A 21,848-nucleotide genomic window follows, 5' to 3' on the forward strand; every position below is an offset into this window, starting at 1 on the left:
GTGCAAAGTACTATAAGACAACCAGATGTCTCCACTCCCCCCCAACCTCTAATGCCCAACCAGTTTCTCATTTACCGTTCCTTATCTCAGGAACAGTTAGAGAGAAACTGCAGGTTTCTGAAGGTTTGAAGGGTATTCTGTTCCTAGACATCCTTTGGATAGGGGATATGATGTCTGATCGCGGGGGTCCGGCTGCAAAGACCATTAGCAATCTCCGGGCAGCACTCCAGCATTTTGAACATTTATGAATGCCGGAGTGCTGGCCCAGAGATTGCTGGGGCGGGGGGGGGGGGGGAAGGACTGTCCGGCTTCTGGGACCCCCCGCTATCTTCAGGCCAGCACTCTGGTGTTTAGAGGGATAAGGCAGAGTACATCCTCACTGCTAAATTAATTATTCCAGACCCGCCCAAAAAATGAACATGCCCAAATGGACTGCATTGCCGTCAATGATCCTACTGTGAAATTCAGCAGTGTAGTTGAGCCTTTATAGAAAACCTGCAGGCAGGGGAAGAGGAACTGCAAGAAGTTGTGATACCATATTCTCCTTGTATATTGCGAAGTTTCATGTATTCATGTGTACTAGTGATTTATGTAAAAATATATTGATAGTTATACGTTTCTTTTATGAAAACATCAACTCATTCTATTTTGATCTACATTTTCTTTATAAACTTTTATTTGTAAAAATGACTTTACAATAGAAGACTAAGGTGGCCTTGTCTTTCCAAATTCCAGTCATAAGCGTGTATTAAAGTTTCCATTACAGAATCATCTTACGTTTTTATTACTGTGTTGTGGCCTCTACATCAACCCATTGGTCCAAAATGAAAAACCATCTTCTGGAACTGATACATACTGTAAATACATAAATGATCCCATTCTTTGACAGAACATGATATGAGTAATTTATTGCGTGAATACTGCCAACGGTCATATTAGTTTTGGGATGGTCCATTTTTCATAATTTAAGAAGTATGTAGCTTTAATAAAAGAGGATTACTATGCAAGTATCTGGGAAGCCGCATTCTGTATCACTAGGGTTTCATTTGACTAGAATGAGATTTTCTTCCAGTTTTTCAGATGTGAAATATTTATTTACATATTATATGTATGTGGATAAACTGTCTGCCATCCATTACACATTTTTATGTGAAGTCCTCATAAATTATTTATTTAGTTTGCTTCATTTTTATTTATTTATTTATCTTCATATTTATCTGTGAATGTAAAATAACATGGACGGATGGTCTGACCTTCAGTTATAACTGGCTTAAGAGGGGTCCTTTTGGAACCAAACAGATATAACCCGAGAAACCACGTCACATGGCTTGTAAATGTTTTCCTAATTCTTTTAAAGGGGCACTCTGACGTCATTCCACGTCCCCTCTATTCATGTCTTGGGGGCGTGATGCCCCCTCCCATAGACATTAATGGAGGTTGCATGGTGTGACATCATGAGGGTGCGTGGCATGACGTTATGACCACAGCCTCCCAAACCCAGCATTGTAAACATAATGTTCAGAACGCCGGGTGTCTACACAAAGATCACAGGGGGTCCCAGTCGCGGGACTCCCACAATCAGATATTTTATCCCCTATCCTAGGGATAGGGGATAGGATGTCTAGAAACGGAGTACTCCTTTAACATGCTTTCCTTGTTCCTGGCGATAATATAGAAGGTGAACTATTATATGTTGTCCCATTACAGTCATCTCCAAGTCAGAAGACTGAGTAGCACTAAGGCTCCATTGGTCTAGTGTTTGGGTCACAGGGCACATATCCCCAATCTACTGTCTTGTCTCTGTAAGGCTATATTCACTTGGCAGAAATTCTGTTATGCCAGAATTCTATTTTCAAATTCCATTTTGCTTTGTTTGTGGATTTTGGTTTGTTTTCCTTTTCCGTTTTCTTTTAGCAGATTTCGCACGGATTTATGTGGCATTCCTGTGTGCTCAACACGCAGATTTTGGCCGTAATTCAGAGTCCCGTTGACATCAATGGAATTTTAATGTTTTTGCAGAATCCAGAATGCAGAATTTCCGCAGTGGAATCCCAATTCAGCACAATGGGGGAGATTCATCCAAACTTATGCAGGGGAAAAGTCGTCCAGTTGCCCATAGCAACCTATCAGATTGCTTCTTTTATTTTTTAAAAGGCCTCTGAAAAATGAAAGAAGTGATCTGATTGGTTGCCATGGGTAACTGGTCAACATTTCCTCAGCACAGGTCTTGATGAATCTCCCCCAATGTGCTGTACATTTTGCGTAAATTCCGCTGTGTGAATATAGCACAAGGCTTCATTCAAATCTAGATTGAGGGTCCTGCTCAGGGTCTCTGTTGCAGATTTTATTAAATAATGAGACAAAAAACACCTAGGCAGAATTGTTATTGTCCTGGTAATCTTGTAAAATGACAGACACCAGACAGAAACCTGACAAACTCTATTAACTTCATGCGGAAAAGGGGCGTACCTGTATGCCCTTGTCCTGCTCCCCTTCTATAATGCGGGCTCAAAAGCTGAGTGCGGGTCATAGGGGGGTGGCCCTGGTGGCTGGGACCCGTGGCTAATGCCAGACCTCACAGATCACAGAGAAGCCGGAATTAACCCCTTAGACACTACGATCAACTTTAAAATGTAAAAAAAAAAACACTTCCAGGCTTCTCAGCTGTGCTGATCGGGCCCTTACCTGCCTCCTCCCCATCCGATCGATGATCTGATGCTCCAGCCAGCCATGGCAGCTCGAGAGTTCTGAAGTGGCCAGCAATGAGTCCAGATCTAAATCCCAATGAACACCTGTGAAGAAATCTCAAAATTGATGTTGGGAAAAGGCACCCTTCCAATAAGAGAGACCTGGAGCAGTTTGCAAAGGAAGAGTGGTCCAACATTCCAGCTGAGAGGTGTAAAAAGCTTTTGATGATTACACAAAGCGACTGATTTAAGTTATTTTTTCCAAAGGGTTTGCAACTATTAAGTTAAAGGGGTGCTCCGGTGCTTACACATCTTATCCCCTATCCAAAGGATAGGGGATAAGATGCCTGATTGTGGGAGTCCCGCAGCTGGGGACGCCCGGGATCATGCACGGGGCACCCCATTTGTAATCAGTCCCCGGAGTGTGTTCGCTCCGGGTCTGATTACGGTCGACCGCAGGGCCGGCGGCGTGTGACGTCACGCTCCGCCCCTCAATGCAAGCTTACGGGAGGGGGCGTGATAGCTATCATGCCCCCTCCCGTAGGATTGCATTGAGGGGCAGTCACACAGCGGCGAAGGCATGACGTCACACGCTGCCAGCCCTGCGGTCGCCGGTAATCAGACCCGGAGCAAACACGCTCCGGGGACTGATTACAAACGGGGTGCCGCGTGCATGATCCCGGGTGTCCCCAGCTGCGGGACTCCCACAATCATACATCTTATCCCCTATCCTTTGGATAGGGGATAAGATATGTAAGCACCGGAGTACCCCTTTAAGGGTGCCAATAATTTTGTCCAGACCATTTTTGGAGTTTGGTGTGACACTATGTCCAATTTTCTATTTTTCTTTTTGGTTTAGTTCCAATACACACATAGGGAATAAACATGTGTATAGCAAAACATGTGTTACTGCAATCCTTTTCTGTAAGAAATACTTAATTCTTGAAAAATTTCAGGGGTGCTGTCAGGGACCGACCAGGGGACAGGGAGAGTGAGCCCTAAACTGACGCTATAACATTTCTCCCTGCCTACTTGCTCATCCATCCTAAACGATGGATCGACAACTGGGCGCCGGTCCCTTCCTGCGCTAAAGTGCAATGGCGTAAAAACACATAATATACATAGTTGGTCACAGACCAGAACAGAAACAGAAAACTACTAGACAACCAGATATACCAGACAGAATGCAAACACCAACAGGCAGAATATAGTAAATTAACAAACAGTTCATAAACCGGATATCAGATAAATGGCAGAATCCTGGAGATGATGGGGATAAACAAAAGAACTGAGAGCCAAAACACTAAACTGAACAGGTAAGTTACCAAGAACTATCACAAGCAGCTACAAGGACAAAGATCAGATCAATTAAACAGGATATAGATATAGGGCACTGTTCACACTGGGACAAAGAACATACAAACTGGACTCCCCACTCCACTATAGGAGTAGCCATTAATAATTAAGCCAAATAGGCTACTGGCCAGCGGGCACACTCCACCGTATGGACAAAATGCTGACCCGGTAGGAAATGGAAATATAATACATGAAACACTAGACTAGAACCGGATGAGTCTGAATAGACTCCAGAACAGGAATATAACATACAGGACACAGGTAACAAGCAAGACTCAGATATAGTGTGAACACAGACAGAGCAGAACGAACAAACATAATCCTAAAATGACTAATGTAACACAGACTAAAATACAGGGAGCAGGCTATATAACCATGGCTAAAACCCCAGATAAAATGACATGATAAATACAAGGTAAATGATCAAGCAGACATAGCATATAGCACAAACAGACATAGTAGTATTGCACTCAATAAGCAGCACCAGAATGCAGGAGAACTCTGGCTAAATAACTCCATCTGAGTTCTCATTCGCTCAGAGCATTAACTATTCCCTATCCAGGAGGAATAGCAAACTGCTCTGAACAAACTAGTGTGTGAATACACACCTAAGCAGAAAAATACAAAAACCAATAAACGGACATTACAGGTGCCAACATTTACGGCCATGACTGTATGACATCTCTCTATAAGGCACAATGAATTTCTGCCAACAAGCAGTGGTATACTGAGTCAGTAGTCCATGCTCTACACGGGCGGCCATTCTATAGTGGCCACTGACAAGGAAATGTAAAAGTCAGCTGTTCCAATTAGTTATGTGGCAGATATTTTTGTGTAAAAGTTTTGTTACAAAAGTGACAAACAATAAGCCTTAATTTTAGTTCACCCTGTAGGGTAGTTTACTCCGCCAATCAGCTGATCTATTGATATATTAAAGAGTTTTTATTTAGTTTTTTGTTTTTTTTACATGAGTCTCTACTGTTTGTTCTTTCAAATTCTCCTACTCAGTTTAAAGCGTTAATGTCACTTTGGAAGAGCGTAAAACGTTGGACATGTCATAAAAACATGTCAAAAAATGTAATTTGTCAGGGTCTGGGTGCTCAAACCAACACCAATGATCAACTGTCTGCCTTGCAGTTCTCCCTATCTCGCTGCAGGAGACGGATTTCACACAAGCAGACTTCCTTTCGTGTTTCCCGCTGCAAGTTTGAAAGTTGGCTCTCCGCCGGCTCTCCGCAGCAGATTTATGGCAGCAGATTTTTGCTGTCCAAAATCTGCTGCAGACCCTATTGACTTCAAAGGGGTCTGCGGTAGATTTTCCACAGAGGAGATTCTGCTGTCTGCGGAGAGCCGTCCCCTTTCACACTCGCAGTGAGAAACATGCTGCAAGTTTGAAAGAAAATTCACTTGTGTGAACGCACCCTAAATCTAGTACCCTGTCTTATACAATGGGACAGATAGAGAATAATGCTCAGCCAAGCACTTCTTCTGACTCTAGTGATTGATTTGATTCTAAACATGCAGACCCCGACCAATCAAAATATTTGACATATTAATTATTTTCTTTTTTTAAACATATTTCCTTGAATGTTTGTTATGTGGAAACTTAATTTTGCCTCATAAAATTTGTCCCACATTAGGTATAAGGAAAGAGATTTATCATTCTTTTCAAACGTATGGCTTTTATATGACAATTTTTTTCAACTTACTTTTGCTTACATGCGACCTATTTATCAAATAGTCGCACGACCTTGATAAATAAATCACAAGTAAGCAAAACCTAGGAAACCCGCTTACAAAAATATTTTTTAAAGCAGAAAAGTTTTCCCTTATGTTAATAGCTGAAGTTCTTTATCTACCTTTATTACCAGTACCATTGTTAGAGATTGACGGGAAGGGAGGGCGTACCACATCGGGTGACACCCTGCATGGCCTGCCTGGCACTAAATAGCTGCACTCCAACTATCCCGCAACAACCCATCCACCCTCCTCAGAAATAAAAAAAAATATTAAAAACATACTATGCCGCACCATGAATATCCGTACTCTGGAGGCTTTGTTTAATTTTGAGCTCGCATTTTGTATAATTGGTGGGCGCAGTCTTACGTTGCCGCCCTGAGGCCTGAGTTTACGTCAGGAAGGAAGACAGCGCAGCACCAACAGGCACATAAACAATAGTGAAGCCACGGGGGGAAAAAAGAGCTCGGTACGTTACCCACCCCAAAGAGTGCATGAAGCTGTATTACTATGGATGTTTCTTTTTTTTAACCCCTTAAGGACTCAGCGTTTTTCAGTTTTTCCTCCTTACCTTTTAAAAATCATAACCCTTTCAATTTTCCACCTAAAAATCCATATTATGGCTTATTTTTTGTGCCACCAATTCTACTTTGCAGTGACATTAGTCATTTTACCCAAATATCCACCGCGAAATGAAAAAAAAAATCATTGTGCAACAAAATTGAAGAAAAAATGCAATTTTGTAAATTTTGGGGGCTTCCGCATTGCATTTTTTGGTAAAATTGACACCTTGTCTTTATTCTTTAGGTCCATATGGTTAAAATGATACCCTACTTTTATAGGTTTGATTTTGTTGTACTGAAAAAAATCATAACTACATGCAGGAAAATGTATACGTTTAGAAATGTCCTCTTCTGACCGCTATAACTTTATTTTTCTGCGTATGGGGCAGTTTGAGGGCTCATTTTTTGCGCCGTGATCTGAAGTTTTTATCAGTACTATTTTTGTTTTGATCGGACTTTTTGATCCCTTTTTATACATTTTTTTATGGTATGAAAAGTGACCAAAAATATGCTATTTTGGACTTTGGAATTTTTTTACGTGTACACCATTGACCATGTGGTTTAATTAATGATATATTTTTATAGTTCGGACATTTACGCATGCGGCGATATCAAATATGTTTATTTTTATTTGCACAGTTTTTTTTAAGTAAAAGGTGGGTGACTCAAACTTTTATTAGGGAAGGGGTTAAATCACATTTATTAACATTTTTTTTTCACTTTTTTTTGCAGTGTTATAGCTTCCATAGGGGACTATAACACTGAACACACTGATCTTTTACACCGATCACTGCCATGTATTAACATGCCATTGTTCAGTGTTATCGGCGCTTGACTGCTCCTGCCTGGATCTCAAGCACGGAGCAGTCATTCGCCGACACAGAGCAGGCAGGTAGGGATCCTCCCGATTTCATTGCTGCGGTCCCGAACAGCCTGACTGAGCTGCTGGGATACTTTCAGTTTCACTTCAGACGCGGGGACCGACCCGTTATATCGCGGGAGCCAGCGCAGGACGTAAATATACGTCCTGCGTTGTTAAGGAAAAATTTTTGTGCCACATATGGGTTATTTACGTAGTCTGTAAAAATTCTTACACAATTCTTGTGTGCCTTATTCAATTTTAACACAACATTCATTTTAAAATTTAGTGGGTACACCAGCATGTGCGTGTCCTAAAATTAACAAGGTGCGCAGTGTGTATTTTCAACCTTAAAATTAATAGAGTTATTAGTTATATAATTCATGTTTTATATAATTAACATTAATATTAATGTAGTAGCTTTGTTTCATGATGCAGAACAAAAACCGTTATTAAAGTGGGTGATAATTTCCTTTTCTGTGGACGTATGAATTTTCTGTAAGCCAGGTTGGACCTGGAATACATATGTGACTTTTAAATGGAGATGCAACTTCTTTTCTTCATAAATAGCGACTATCGCATTTGATAAATACATGACCACTGCATAGTAAAAAAAAATAAAATACTAGGTGAGCAGGTTTTAGAAATGTGCTTTGGAATAAGCAAAAATCAAATAGTCGCAGCATGTATAGAAAAGTCGCACGTGCGCAAGTATGTGCGACTTTTTTACGCAAAAAAAAAAAATCTACTACGGCGCTTGATAAATCTCCTTCAAGATTTTTAAATGAGGACATCCAGAAGTTTAGCTGGATACTCACTGCACAAGTGGAAGAAGCTGACATTGTATAAAGAAATCCAAAGATAATGATGTGTTGCTGTATCTGTTTGCCCATTCTTTCTGCTTAGCCCTGAAAAGCTGAGTTTTTTTTTATCTTTTAGTGACACAGCTAGCGTAAATGGAAATACCCTTAGCTTTACACTGCTCTAAGCATTTCTTTCTCCTGTCTCCAGTTACAGGGGGCCTCCTTTTTCCGTTTCTTGAAACTGGCAACAGTCTTATTTAATCAGTGTGCTCAGACAGACAGCCAATGGGGGCTCTGCTGGGTAATGTCGGCTCCCGGGTGGGTTCAGTGGTCTGCAGCTGTTAGCATTTTTGATTTAAAAAGACTCTTCAGTAATGAAGATAGTAGTAAAAGAAGAACAAAACAATTAACCTGCGAAATGATTACAAGGACATTGGAACAATCTGAAAACTGAGTGTACGAATGGTTTTATCAAAATAAGTTACAGTAGTTATGAATTTACTTTATCCAACATATTAGAATTATGTATCATATAGGAATTCATTTGGGCCAGCCATGCATGGTAAGATTGTCTACAGTCAAGCAAGCCATAATGGACAACTCTCTGTAATAATATTATCTTTATATTGTGACAGCAATATTGGAATAATTGTTATTTGACAACCAAGGTAATCCAATATTTTGGCAGAGTAGTAGCTAGGCATTTTATTATTGCTCTATCTTTATCTCTGTCGCCCAATATTACATAGTCCCTACCTGTCTCTAGGTATGATGCCAGGATCTCTGCTTTTTAGCTTCTGTGGTGCAAACATAGTTTATTTGTCAGTACCCATGGCCACCAGCCTTTCTGACAGTGGGGCTGGTTAGCCTATCAGGGAACTGGAACGCCAGGCCAAGAAGGATCAGCCAGGGCATCCCATGCTTCCAGAGCATACCTGAGTTCTTCACATGCATTAGTGTACGTCTCTGCTGTGTACCTTTTCTTTGCTTGTTTTCCTGACTTTCCTGCCTTTCTGATTCTGGTAATCTGATTTATGACCCTCCTCTGGTTTCTCATTTTGCTCCTTACGCTACTTCCTGGTATTTGACCTTGACTCTGACTTTGAACACACTTCTGACTGTATTTTGATGTCTCTGACCTAGCTAGCTAGCCTATTTATTCCTCCCATTAGGCCAGTTTCTGTTTGCACTTAGCTAGAAGGAGACTGTTTCCCAGTTGGGACTGCCACCTCTAACTTCAAGTAGGTAGTGACCAAGGTGGAGATTAGGGCTGCACATCCCTGCCTTCTACTTTACAGATACTATGACTATGGGGGAGATTCATCAAAACCTGTGCAAAGGAGAAGTTGCCCAGTTGCCCATAGCAACAATTCATCTCTCTTCTTTCATTTTTAACAATGCCTCTGCAAAATTAAAGAAGAGATCTGATTGGTTGCTATGGGCAACTTTTCCTTTGCACAAGTTTTGATAAATCTCCCCCTATGTTTCTATATTTACCACTTGCAACCATACATATGTCATGTGACCTTTATAATTTTATATTATTTTCTGTCATTTACATAGCACCATCATGCTTCCCAGTGCTTGGATTATATAACCATTGACATTTCTGTCTTTCTAAAGTTGGCAATAAACATGGGGCTTTGGCACAACATGGCCAATCAGAGTCCAGTGATTATTTATACAAAATCTTATGCCATCTATGAAGCAACTAAAGTGGCGGAACACTGTAGTTTATAAATAAAAGAAAAAAAATTAAGCACAGTGAGCCATGGTCAGCTGATTATGCTATACAATGTTTTCTCCCGCTGACCATGGCTTAAACATGCAACATGGTCCATGGTTGTCACGATGCCGGCTGGCGGGTAGTGGATCCTCTGTGCCAGAGAGGGATTGGCGTGGACCGTGCTAGTGGACCGGTTCTAAGCCACTACTGGTTTTCACCAGAGCCCGCCGCAAAGCGGGATGGTCTTGCTGCGGCGGTAGTGACCAGGTCGTATCCACTAGCAACGGCTCACCTCTCTGGCTGCTGAAGATAGGCGCGGTACAAGGGAGTAGGCAAAAGCAAGGTCGGACGTAGCAGAAGGTCGGGGCAGGCAGCAAGGATCGTAGTCAGGGGCAACGGCAGAAGGTCTGGAAACAAAGGCAAGGAACACACAAGGAACGCTTTCACTGGCACTAAGGCAACAAGATCCGGCGAGGGAGTGAAGGGGAAGTGAGGTGATATAGGGAAGTGCACAGGTGTAAACACTAATTGGAACCACTGCGCCAATCAGCGGCGCAGTGGCCCTTTAAATCGCAGAGACCCGGCGCGCGCGCGCCCTAGGGAGCGGGGCCGCGCGCCGGGACAGAACAGACGGAGAGCGAGTCAGGTAGGGGAGCCGGGGTGCGCATCGCGAGCGGGCGCTACCCGCATCGCGAATCGCACCCCGGCTGGCAGCGGAATCGCAGCGCCCCGGGTCAGAGGACGTGACCGGAGCGCTGCCGCGGGGAGAGTGAAGCGAGCGCTCCGGGGAGGAGCGGGGACCCGGAGCGCTCGGCGTAACAGTACCCCCCCCCTTGGGTCTCCCCCTCTTCTTAGAGCCTGAGAACCTGAGGAGCAGACTTTTGTCCAGGATGTTGTCCTCAGGTTCCCAGGATCTCTCTTCAGGGCCACAACCCTCCCAGTCCACTAAAAAAAAATTTTTCCCTCTGACCTTTTTGGCAGCTAAAATTTCTTTGACCGAGAAGATGTCCGAGGAGCCGGAAACAGGAGTGGGAGGAACAGATTTGGGAGAAAAACGGTTGAGGATGAGTGGTTTGAGAAGAGAGACGTGAAAGGCATTAGGGATACGAAGAGAGGGAGGAAGAAGAAGTTTGTAAGAGACAGGATTAATTTGACACAAAATTTTGAAAGGACCAAGATAGCGTGGTCCCAACTTGTAGCTAGGGACACGGAAGCGGACATATTTAGCGGAGAGCCATACCTTGTCTCCAGGGGAAAAAACGGGGGGAGCTCTTCTTTTCTTATCCGCGAACTTCTTCATGCGTGATGAAGCCTGTAAGAGAGAATTTTGGGTCTCTCTCCATATGATGGAAAGGTCACGAGAAATTTCATCCACAGCGGGCAGACCAGAGGGCAAGGGAGTAGGGAGGGGGGGAAGAGGGTGACGGCCGTACACCACGAAAAATGGGGATTTGGAGGAAGACTCAGAGACCCTGAAGTTATACGAGAATTCGGCCCATGGGAGGAGATCTGCCCAGTCATCCTGGCGGGAGGAAACAAAATGTCGCAAATAATCACCCAAGATCTGGTTAATCCTTTCTACTTGTCCATTGGACTGGGGATGATATGCAGAAGAAAAATTTAATTTAATCTTGAGTTGTTTACAGAGAGCCCTCCAGAATTTAGACACGAATTGGACGCCTCTATCCGAGACAATCTGCGTAGGCAACCCGTGAAGACGAAAAATGTGTACAAAAAATTGTTTAGCCAACTGAGGCGCAGAAGGAAGACCAGGAAGAGGGATGAAATGTGCCATTTTGGAGAATCGATCAACGACCACCCAAATAACAGTGTTGCCACGGGAAGGGGGTAAATCAGTAATAAAATCCATACCAATCAGAGACCAAGGCTGTTCGGGGACAGGCAGAGGATGAAGAAAACCAGCGGGCTTCTGGCGAGGAGTCTCATCCCGGGCACAGATAGTGCAGGCTCGCACAAAGTCCACAACATCCGTCTCCAGAGTCGGCCACCAATAGAAGCGGGAGATGAGTTGCACAGATTTCTTGATACCCGCATGACCTGCGAGATGGGAGGAGTGACCCCATTTGAGGATTCCGAGGCGTTGGCGAGGAGAAACAAAGGTCTTTCCTGGAGGAGTCTGCCTGATGGAGGCAGGAGAAGTGGAGATCAGGCAGTCAGGTGGAATGATGTGTTGCGGAGAGAGTTCAACTTCTGAGGCATCCGAGGAACGAGAGAGAGCATCGGCCCTAATGTTCTTATCGGCAGGACGAAAGTGAATCTCAAAATTAAATCGGGCAAAGAACAGAGACCACCGGGCCTGGCGAGGATTCAGCCGTTGGGCAGACTGGAGGTAGGAGAGGTTCTTGTGGTCGGTGTAGATAATAACAGGAGAACTTGATCCCTCCAGCAGATGCCTCCATTCCTCAAGTGCTAATTTAATGGCTAGAAGCTCTCGATCCCCGATGGAGTAGTTCCTCTCCGCTGGAGAGAAGGTCCTAGAGAAAAAACCACAAGTGACAGCATGCCCGGAAGAATTTTTTTGTAGAAGAACAGCTCCAGCTCCCACTGAGGAGGCATCAACCTCCAATAGGAAGGGTTTGGAAGGGTCAGGTCTGGAGAGGACGGGAGCCGAAGAAAAGGCAGACTTGAGTCGTTTAAAGGCGTCTTCTGCTTGAGGAGGCCAGGACTTGGGATCAGCATTTTTTTTGGTTAAAGCCACGATAGGAGCCACAATGGTAGAAAAATGTGGAATAAATTGCCTGTAATAATTGGCGAACCCCAAAAAGCGTTGGATAGCACGGAGTCCGGAGGGGCGTGGCCAATCTAAGACGGCAGAGAGTTTGTCTGGATCCATCTGTAGTCCCTGGCCAGAGACCAAATATCCTAGAAAAGGAAGAGATTGGCATTCAAACAGACATTTCTCAATTTTGGCATAGAGTTGGTTGTCACGAAGTCTCTGAAGAACCATACGGACATGCTGGCGGTGTTCTTCTAGATTGGCAGAAAAAATTAGGATATCGTCCAGATATACAACAACACAGGAGTATAACAGATCACGAAAAATTTCATTGACAAAGTCTTGGAAGACGGCAGGGGCGTTGCACAGTCCAAAGGGCATGACCAGATACTCAAAGTGTCCATCTCTGGTGTTAAATGCCGTTTTCCACTCGTCCCCCTCTCTGATGCGGATGAGGTTATAGGCGCCTCTTAAGTCCAATTTAGTGAAGATGTGGGCACCTTGGAGGCGATCAAAGAGTTCAGAGATGAGGGGTAAGGGGTAGCGGTTCTTAACCGTGATTTTATTAAGACCGCGGTAGTCAATGCAAGGACGTAGGGAGCCATCTTTTTTGGACACAAAGAAAAATCCGGCTCCGGCAGGAGAGGAGGATTTACGGATAAAGCCCTTTTTTAGATTCTCCTGGACGTATTCGGACATGGCAAGAGTCTCTGGGGCAGAGAGAGGATAAATTCTGCCCCGGGGTGGAGTAGTACCCGGGAGGAGGTCGATAGGGCAATCATAAGGCCTGTGAGGAGGTAGAGTCTCAGCTTGTTTTTTGCAGAAAACATCCGCGAAGTCCATATAGGCCTTAGGGAGACCGGTTACTGGAGGAACCACAGAGTTACGGCAAGGGTTACTGGGAACCGGTTTTAGACAGTTCTTGGAACAAGAGGACCCCCAACTCTTGATCTCCCCAGTGGACCAATCCAGGGTAGGGGAATGAAGTTGAAGCCAGGGAAGTCCAAGGAGAATTTCCGAGGTGCAATTGGGGAGGACCAAAAGTTCAATCCTCTCATGATGAGATCCGATGCTCATAAGAAGGGGCTCCGTGCGGAAACGTATGGTACAGTCCAATCTTTCATTATTTACACAATTGATGTAGAGGGGTCTGGCGAGACTGGTCACCGGGATGTTGAACTTGTTGACGAGAGAGGCCAAAATAAAATTTCCTGCAGATCCAGAGTCCAAGAAGGCCACTGTAGAGAAGGAGAAGGCAGAGGCAGACATCCGCACAGGCACAGTAAGACGTGGAGAAGCAGAGTAGACATCAAGGACTGTCTCACCTTTGTGCGGAGTCAGCGTACGTCTTTCCAGGCGGGGAGGACGGATAGGACAATCTCTCAGGAAGTGTTCGGTACTAGCACAGTACAGGCAGAGGTTCTCCATACGGCGTCGTGTCCTCTCTTGAGGTGTCAGGCGAGACCGGTCGACCTGCATAGCCTCCACGGCGGGAGGCACAGGAACAGATTGCAGGGGACCAGAGGAGAGAGGAGCCGAGGAGAAGAAACGCCTCGTGCGAACAGAGTCCATATCTTGGCGGAGTTCCTGACGCCTTTCGGAAAAACGCATGTCAATGCGAGTGGCTAGGTGAATAAGTTCATGTAGATTAGCAGGAATTTCTCGTGCGGCCAGAACATCTTTAATGTTGCTGGATAGGCCTTTTTTGAAGGTCGCGCAGAGGGCCTCATTATTCCAGGACAATTCTGAAGCAAGAGTACGGAATTGTACGGCATACTCGCCAACGGAAGAATTACCCTGGACCAGGTTCAACAGGGCAGTCTCAGCAGAAGAGGCTCGGGCAGGTTCCTCAAAGACACTTCGGATTTCCGAGAAGAAGGAGTGTACAGAGGCAGTGACGGGGTCATTGCGGTCCCAGAGCGGTGTGGCCCATGACAGGGCTTTTCCGGACAAAAGGCTGACTACGAAAGCCACCTTAGACCTTTCAGTGGGAAACAGGTCCGACATCATCTCCAGATGCAGGGAACATTGGGAAAGAAAGCCACGGCAAAACTTAGAGTCCCCATCAAATTTATCCGGCAAGGATAAGCGTATCCCAGGAGCGGCCACTCGCTGCGGAGGAGGTGCAGGAGCTGGCGGAGGAGATGACTGCTGAAGCTGTGGTAGTAACTGTTGTAGCATAACGGTCAGTTGAGACAGCTGTTGGCCTTGTTGCGCTATCTGTTGTGACTGCTGGGCGACCACCGTGGTGAGGTCAGCGACAACTGGCAGAGGAACTTCAGCGGGATCCATGGCCGGATCTACTGTCACGATGCCGGCTGGCGGGTAGTGGATCCTCTGTGCCAGAGAGGGATTGGCGTGGACCGTGCTAGTGGACCGGTTCTAAGCCACTACTGGTTTTCACCAGAGCCCGCCGCAAAGCGGGATGGTCTTGCTGCGGCGGTAGTGACCAGGTCGTATCCACTAGCAACGGCTCACCTCTCTGGCTGCTGAAGATAGGCGCGGTACAAGGGAGTAGGCAAAAGCAAGGTCGGACGTAGCAGAAGGTCGGGGCAGGCAGCAAGGATCGTAGTCAGGGGCAACGGCAGAAGGTCTGGAAACAAAGGCAAGGAACACACAAGGAACGCTTTCACTGGCACTAAGGCAACAAGATCCGGCGAGGGAGTGAAGGGGAAGTGAGGTGATATAGGGAAGTGCACAGGTGTAAACACTAATTGGAACCACTGCGCCAATCAGCGGCGCAGTGGCCCTTTAAATCGCAGAGACCCGGCGCGCGCGCGCCCTAGGGAGCGGGGCCGCGCGCGCCGGGACAGAACAGACGGAGAGCGAGTCAGGTAGGGGAGCCGGGGTGCGCATCGCGAGCGGGCGCTACCCGCATCGCGAATCGCACCCCGGCTGGCAGCGGAATCGCAGCGCCCCGGGTCAGAGGACGTGACCGGAGCGCTGCCGCGGGGAGAGTGAAGCGAGCGCTCCGGGGAGGAGCGGGGACCCGGAGCGCTCGGCGTAACAATGGTATTTTCAGGAGACATTAGTTTTACCTCGGTCATCGTGAACAACGTATTCCATTTGCAGTTAATGTTCTGCCGAAATGGCCAAAATTGGCCCATTAGGTTGACCATTGTATTTTGTGTATAACCAGCCTAACACAGTTCAGAGTCAAATGTCAGTCAGTGGAATCCCATACAAATACAAGGGGAATATACAAACAAAATGTAGGAATAGCCCTTGGTAGGATTCAAATTCAGGACGGGATGCTGAAAAAAATCTCTCTGGTTACATTTTTGAGATTGTTCTCTCTCTATTGACCAAATAGTATATAAATGACTAAAATTCATGGCTGATTTTTTTAATATAAATTAATTAAATCAAGTTTAATATAAATAAATGAATTAAAGAAGTTGCTTGTTAAATAACTGAACTGAATGTTATAATACTAACAATTTCATATGCTGTTGCATGACAGTGCGTAACAAGCATCTTTAAGATATTCTGTGGAGTAGCGGTGCACTTTACTAATGACTCAGAGGAGACCTTTGATATCTTTCCAGCATTCCACTCACTCCTTTGAAATGTGATTTTGGCAAGGTACTCTCAGATTGGAGATCTCTCTGTGTTTCGAATGCTTTAGTCTTCACTTCCTCTGTAAAATATTGCTTCTTTTTACTATTTAAACGTGTATTAGAAGTTCCAAAATCCTCATTTTATATATTTAATATTTTAAAAAGTTCAAACATTAAAAAGAATCACAGTATACTTGGCATAACCTGTGTTTTCATATATGGAAGCATCACATTTTGTTGTTGTTTTTCTTTTTTGTTTTTTCTTCTTCCGATATTTCAGTGGGAAGCCAATGCTAAAGATGGTTGGGGGATCTGTGCTCTTGTTATGACGACAGTTAAACTATCATATTGCCTTAGGCAGACATTAAGGTCATTGGCTTTTACTAGTAGAAATGTCAGAGACTCGGCATAATCACTGTTGGATCTAAGCCTTGGCATTACATACTATGTGGCCTAGGAGAAAGTACTGTGTACTGAATGACAGCTCACTTCCCGATTCCCCCATACAGGGGCATAGCTATAGGGGATGCAGAGGTAGCAGTCGCACCGGGGCTCTGATGCCTATGGGTACGCCAAAGCACATCTTCCTCATAAGAGATGAGCATTATAATTGGCACATGGGGCCCTGTTGCAGATTTTGCATCGGGCCCAGAAGCTACAAGTTACGCCTCTGTCCCCATACATGTGTTTGCACTAATTTGCTGAGTATGTATTTGTTTTCAGTGAAGTGGGGGTTATGCCACTGCCAGAGCAGCTTATCTCATCAAAAACAAAAGATTTGGATTGTCAGGAGAGAGCTGAGAGGCCCCCTTAAATATTAGATGGTTGACTGGTCCCACCAAAATTGACACGTTCAACTAGCATTAATCTGTTGTGTATTGCCAGTTAAGTCTACTAGTCATACTTTTAGGTAGCATCCAGAGTTGAACTAATCCACCAGGATACCAGAGGATTTCCCAATTGGGCAGGAGTTGTGCCACAATAATGTACCCCTGAGATAGAGCTCCAAAGATCTAGAAAAAAAAGCCCATTTGGAGTTGACCTTAAAACCAGATATCCTATTAAACCCTTGGGGTACGATGATTATTTCACAGTAAACTAACAATTGAAAACATCAGGATTTTTTAGGGTCACTTGTGACTTTTTATAGAGCATCATGGGTGACTCTGTGGAGCCCCAACCTTATGAAGTTGAGCCTACAAAGTTGAGCAGTGGTTTTCATGTACCAGATGGCTTCAGTTACTAGAAACTGGACCTTATGGAAACCTGCTTCATGTTTCCTTTGCCCCAAAAAATCTCTTCCACTGGCTTTTGTCACATGGTGATGAGGAATAGTGTTGGTACCTTGAGGTTTCAACAGTCAACTAAACATTGCAGAATCCTCTGTGCTACCAAACTCCCATAGTTGTTTATTGCTGGCAGGTCATTATATGAAAGTATTTTGTTACTGCTCATTTATCACACAATAAATGCTTTGCAGTAAAAGCTTGGTGAAATAGGGATGTACGCAACATTAACAGCTCAATTTTCTGAACTTGTTTGTTTTCAGATTGAACCTTAAAGGGGTACTTTGGCCCTAATACATCTTATCCCCTATCCAAAGGATAGGGGATAAGATGTCTGATCGTGAGGGTCCTGTTGCTGGGGACCCAAGCAATCTGTCATTGCTCACTCACCTTTGTAAGCTCTCCGCAGCGCCGGAGGCTCGAAGTGTGCCGTCACGCCCCCTCCCGTAGACTTGCATTGAGGGGGCGGGGTGTAACCTCACACGAGGCAGAGTCGTCACGCTACACACTCAGAGCCTCGAGCGCTGCGGAGAGCTCACAAAGGTGGCTGAGCAATGACAGATTGCGGGGTCCCCAGCGGCGGGACCCCCACTATCTGACATCTTATCCCCTATCCTTTGGATAGGGGATAAGATGTATTAGGGCCAGAGTACCCCTTTAAGTGTGTTAGGAGAATATTAGATGAACATTGATAGCCATCAGTCATTTGGTTTAACTGTACATTTGAAGATGAGCGGGTATTTCCAGGGCCTTCTAAGCTGCGTTAATTGGAACAGTATGGAAAAAGTTGTGTTTGGAAACAGAGTCTTTCATTGGAAGTCCAGACTAGAGCCACATGTCTGGGGAAATATTTACTCTGTCATTGCCTTTTCTCCATATGTACTGTACGCACAAGCTTTACACACATCCTTCAGACATGTTTTACTTCCTTGTATAAGTGAGTACATAATCACTGTGTGTGGAACCTGGACCAGGTTCTTTGTGAGGACAGTGCTCAATACATAGGCACAAAGTGTGCACTGCAAGTCAGTGACTGTCACCCAGCCATGTAAGACCAACCAAGTAGTAACCACTCATTCAATGCCTTGGGAATTTGGGAATATTGTGCTCCAAACTCAACATCATTAGGTGGAAAACAATAACCCTAGGGTGTTTACACATGAAGCACTATCTTCCTTATTTATTATAGTGTCTACTGATATGCTAATGATCACATAGTCTATCAATTGGATAGTCACTACCCATTAGTTCTTAGTGGGAAGATTGCTCAGGTTCACATCTAACTTAATACTGAGTGGTGGTGGTTGTTGGCCTCTTGACAGCCCATAGACTGCAACAATGTCCATAGACTGTTTAGAGGGTGTTTATCACTTCCAGGTTCTCAACAGAGTGTACATCTGTGTGCTTTGCCTATTGACAACTGAGTTCTAGTGACAGCTCAGTGGACAGTCTGTGCAGTCAGCATCCCAGACACCAAAATTAACGGCATTGATTACTGGAGGGGATGGGGGCTAAAAGAAAAAAAATAAGCACAAAATAATTTGGAACAGTTTTTTGGGGATTTGACCACTGACTGCACTAAAATCATTGCAGTCCATTACTATGTTCCCCAGTAAAAACTATTTAGGGAACATTAGTTACAATGTCACATCTTTGTAAACAGTTACAGTTTAAAGTCCTCAACTGTTTTACTGTGACCAGTTTCTGAGATCATCTTTTCCAAAGATTTACAGGGTTAGAAGGCTTTTTGCCCCTGGAGATTAAAGGGGCATTCCGGGCAAAAACATCTTATCCCCGCGGGGAGGGGGGAGGTTCCGCTGCTGAGACCCCCCGCGATCTCCCTGCAGCACCCGCATTCTATGCGGGGCTGCGTCTCCAGTTTCGGAAACCTTTGGGTTTCCGGGACTGGGGACGTGATGTCACGCCATGCGCCCTCCATTCGTGTCTATGGGAGGGGGCGTGATGGCCGTCACGCCCCCTCCCATAGACATGAATGGAGGGGGCGCGGCGTGATGTCATGTCCCCAGTCCCGGAAACCCGGAGGTTCCCGAAACTGTAGACGCAGCCCCGCATAAAATGCGGGTGCTGCAGGGAGATTGCGGGTGTCCCAGCAGCGGGCCCCTTGCGATCAGACATCTTATGCCCTATCCTTTTGATAGGGGATAAGATGTTTTTGCCCGGTACACACCTTTAAACCTTTTTTTCTCCAAACAGAAGAGGTGGCCCCTTGTCTTTTGTGGGGATTTTACCTAGAACTGTTTTTTTACTATATTTTATACTTAAATAAGTTGATGAAATCCCAATAGATAAGTAGGTAGCTAGGTCATTTGCTAGGTAGGTAGCTAGCCAGGCAGGTAAGTGACCCAGTAGATAGGTAGATAGCTATCCAGGTAGATTGTTAGCTAGGTAGGTGGTCAGGTAGCTAATGAGTTAGGTAGGTGTCCAGGTAGCTAGCCAGGTAGGAAGTTGGAGAGGAAGCAAGCTAGGTAAGTAGCTAGCCAAGTAGGTAGTTAACTAGGTAGGTAGGTAGAAAGCCAGGTTGGTAGGTAGGTATCCCCCTCCCCCTGTAGCTAGATATGTCCCTCCTTTCTGTCACAATAACAAAAATAAAAAATAAAACATACTCGCCCCTCTAGAACAGCCGGGCTGCATCCTTCCTTCTTCACAGTTCAGGTGCCGATGAGTGACTTTATCAGCACTGCACTGCAAGGGTGCTAAGATTACATTGTCTTAGAGGATGCTGCAGGTACTGCAGCTTACACTAAGAGGCGGCTTTTACCTGTTGCTAGTGTGCGCATACAAGTGAAAGCATCCCTTGATCACCTGGGGATTCAGGGCAAATGTCCTGCATTTGCCATTAGCAAGCAAGTGTGAGCGAGCTGGGGGGCACACCAGCCATCTGTTGAATAAAAAAATTTTTTAAATGCAGGGAAAAAATCTCTTTCAGGTGCAAAAATTTGCCGTCCCCTGTCAAGGTCCAATGGACCCAGTGGGACAGTGGTAGGGTCAACCCTGAGGGTAGAGTCACCACTGCCACTTCATTAATTGTCTATGGAGCTGTCAAAGATAGCCAAGTCCTGTAAGCGGCCAGACTCCCTGCGTTTTGACACTGTCTCTCTCCTGTGGATGTTTTAACTTGAAATACCACTTAAAGTTCAATTTAAGTTTATAGTGGAAGACAATAAAAAAAATATAAATATATATATATATATATATATATATATATATATATATATTTATATTGAATAATGTAGATCCAGTGAGTTAGATTAAATTAAAACAATTTATTAATACAACAATAGTGATATTTCTTGTGGTGTCCTTTGTAGGGCCCTTACATCGGACTTACCACAGTAAGACTGGTAGTAGATGTACATAAATTAGAAAATAAAAATAAAATAGGTATAAAATGTATAAGTAATAGGTGCTGGTATCCCAGTTAGGCAAATAATAGGTAGCACTATAGGTGCATGCACGGGGATCATGCTATGCCAGGTGGAATACAATGTCTTATGATCTGAGCAGTGATGTCTCTGTGTGGCTTGTATCTGATAGAGATATTGCGCGTGGCAGCGCGCCGGTAAGTGAGTGAATTCAGTGCGCTCTGCTGTGCTGGAGATTCCTTATATGTGTCCCACTCTACCCTGACGGCACAGGGATAGAGATTAGTGAGTGGGATATAGATAGTCTGTTATTTGTAATCCTGTGGGTGCATGAAGCTGTGCTCTGCAGCGCTGGAGACCCCTCAAATGTGGACCATTCTCCCCCGGCGGCAAGGTACTCATCTACCTCTTTTTCAATAGGTGTGCCAGACCCCTAAACCCACTCAAACATTCCCCATGCCACCAGGGTAGAGTGGTCCACATTTGAGGGGTCTCCAGCGCTACAGAGCACAGCTTCATGCACCCACAGGATTACAAATAACAGACAAGTGTTGGGCGCAAATATTCGCATTTCAAATTTTTATCGTGCATATTACAAATTCGCGCATATATTCACTATGTATTCGAAAGTGTGAATATTCGCACTCAACATATTCCGCATATGCGCATATGTAAATATTTGTATATGCGCATATTCGCATATGTGAATATTTGCATATTCCTCCTTTTCACTTGTGGGCAAATTAGAATAATGCAAATACACTTGTCAGAGGTTATCAACAACTTCCCTAGCAACCAATAGTAAAGTTGCCCTCCCCCTCACAAATATTCACATATGCGAATATAACGAATACGCAAAATTCGCAAATATAGGATGTCTATATATTCGCGAAATATCGCAAAATTCGAATATGGGAAATACCGCTCATCACTATAACAGACTATCTATATCCCACTCACTAATAAAGAATCTCCAGCGCTGCTGAGCGCACTGAACTCACTCACTTACCGGCACGTTGCCACGTGCACTATCTTTATCAGATACGAGCCAGACAGAGACATTGCTGCTCAGATCATAAGACATTGTATTCCACCCGGCATAGCACAATCTCCGTGCATGCACCTATAGCACTACCTATTATTTGCCTAAC

The 21,848-nt window shown here is 44.7% G+C and overlaps 1 protein-coding gene across 4 annotated transcripts in view; it reads left to right on the forward strand.

Moving 5' to 3' along the window:
• Positions 1-21,848, forward strand: part of PAPPA (pappalysin 1) — a 312,202-nt gene that overhangs the window by 62,272 nt on the left and 228,082 nt on the right. The window lies entirely within an intron of this gene.

This window comes from Hyla sarda, chromosome 9 (assembly GCF_029499605.1).
Source record: "Hyla sarda isolate aHylSar1 chromosome 9, aHylSar1.hap1, whole genome shotgun sequence".
In the NCBI taxonomy this organism is placed as follows: Eukaryota; Metazoa; Chordata; class Amphibia; order Anura; family Hylidae; genus Hyla; species Hyla sarda.